This window comes from Pipistrellus hanaki (genome assembly GCF_964339955.1).
Source record: "Pipistrellus hanaki genome assembly, chromosome: X".
Lineage (NCBI taxonomy): Eukaryota > Metazoa > Chordata > Mammalia > Chiroptera > Vespertilionidae > Pipistrellus > Pipistrellus hanaki.
In genome coordinates, this window is record NC_140524.1 from 34,060,805 (window position 1) to 34,063,096 (window position 2,292).

A 2,292-nucleotide genomic window follows, 5' to 3' on the forward strand; every position below is an offset into this window, starting at 1 on the left:
AGGGAGGGATGAGTTACCCATGACCTTGAGTACTAGGCTAGCCAGTTCAGGACTCTGGCCACTATAGTATAACTTTTACTAATAATGTTACTAACAATAGCCTGATTGATACCACTCACCCTTATGTCTTTATTATGGGCTCCAATCTACTAATAAACCAGAGTTCACATTTCTAGTACAGGTTAGAGAAGGAGCTTATTTTTGCATCCTGTATTACTACCCAGAATATTACTTCACTTACTGGCCCGGTGCACAAAATTCGTTCCGGGGCGGGGGGGTGGGGGGGCAGGGGTGTCCCTCAGCCCGGCCTGCACCTTCTTCACTCTAGGACCCCTGGAAGGATATCCTACTGCTGGTTTACAGGGATCAGGCCTAAACTGGCAGTTGGGCATCCCTCTCACAACCCGGGACTGCTGGCTCCAGCCACTCACCTGCCTGCCTGACTGCCCCTAACCACTCTGCCTGCCAGCCTGCTCACCCCTAACTTCCCCGTGCCACTGGCCTGCTCACCTCCAAATGCCTCCCCACCAGCCTGATCACCTCCAACTGCCCCCTCTGCTAGCCTGCTCGCCCCCACATTCTCTCCCTACTGGCCTGCTCACCCCCAACTGCCTCCCTGCTGGCCTGCTCACTCCAAACTGCCCCCCGCCACTGTCCTGATCACTTCCAACTGACCCCCACTAATGGCCCGCTCACCCCCAACTAGACCTCCTACTGGTCTGCTTACCCCCAGTGGTCCCTGCCCGTCCCATTCTTGTCTGATCAACCCCCAGCGACTCATGGTTCCAGCCCCTCCTTTTTACCTTTTTCCTTTATTTTCAGCACCTCCTTGAGTGGTGGCCAGGGCTGGCTGGAAACAAATATCTAGGATTTATTTATCCTCTATAATTGAAATTTTGTAGCCTTGAGTGGAGGCCAGAGCCAGCCAGGGCAGGCAAGAAGTGTAGCTTCCTCCATCACCAGGACAACCCAAGCCTCCTGCTTGTTCCAGCTTTGTGGCTGGCCACCATCTTGGTTGGGTTAATTTGCATACTTGCTCTTGATTGGCTGTGGGTGTGGCTTGGTGTAGTGGAGTGGTGGTTAATTTGCATGTTTCTATTTTATTAGTGTAGACTGAACATCAGCATAATTATAGCACTTAAGAGAAAAGCAGAATCCTAATACCTGTTAATCTCACCAGGAAATGGCAAGGCTTATCAGCTATCAAAGTTTAAAAAAGAATACTGAGTCAATTATGGGATTTTTGGGAATGCTCATTGTACCCATCATCTTGGCTGTTGTTATTCTACTACCAGTGTCACTTTGGCTGCCCTTTCTGAGTCTGAACAGACTGCCACATTTGCAGATAATATGGCCTATAATGTAACTAGGGAATTCACAATACAACAGCACATAGATCAATAATATTAGCTAGACTACAGGCAATAGAGGTAGCCATTGAATATCTGGGGGGAAAAACAGGGTGCCATAGCATACAGGCAAGTGCTTAATTGTGATGGGAGCAAAATCATGTATGTGTCACCCCTTTAAAATAGAACAGTAGTCACCATCAGTAGATTGATGTTAAAAAACATCAATAGGGAGTCTTTCATGATTAAACTACTGAAGAAGTAAACATGTTGCAAAGACAAATTAAAAAGTCCTTACTTATTCCCAATGAATACAAAAAATAGACTACTACTCTTCTGAGATGGTGACTTCAGTTTAGGTATTCGCCATGGTCCAGCGTTTGACGTACTATCAGAGGCTGTCCTACAATACAGCCTCAAACAAACCTAGACTGTCCTGAACACCTGGTAATATAATTGTTTACCTTTATACCAAGAATGTTGGGAAAGCACCAAAATCTTTATGTGGCCAACTTCACGGAGTTCGTGCTGTGAGACCTAATGTTGTAATGAGGTTGTCTAAAATAAAAAATAAAAATAAAAAACTCATCAGCAGGGCCTATGGTGGATCCATGTGTGCTAAATATGTCTGCCAGGATCAAGTGTGCTTTCCTTATTGAGGAGCATAAAATTGTTGTAAAAGTGTTAAAGGCACAAGCACAGAGTCAGAAGTTAAATAAATTTAAAAAGGAAGCTATGTGAATAATAAAAACAATAGAATACTGCTTGGAACACAGTAAAGGAACATTTAGAGTAGATAGACCCTACCACATGGTTTCCTAGAATGAATTAGTACCAGATTGGACTAATCGTTGTTATCATTAAAATTCTCTTTGTTTTTCTTATAGTCTACAAAATCAGAACTCAAGCAGTGAACACATTTCACAGATCCTGACATTTTTTT

General features: G+C 44.4%; 1 pseudogene across 1 annotated transcript; it reads left to right on the forward strand.

The window, feature by feature from the left end:
- The first annotated feature begins 1,717 nt into the window (after window positions 1-1,717).
- LOC311614796 (large ribosomal subunit protein eL34-like) lies at window positions 1,718-2,090 on the forward strand (annotated as a pseudogene). The gene has a single exon. The product of its transcript is annotated as a large ribosomal subunit protein eL34-like (transcript).
- Window positions 2,091-2,292: the final 202 nt, after the last annotated feature.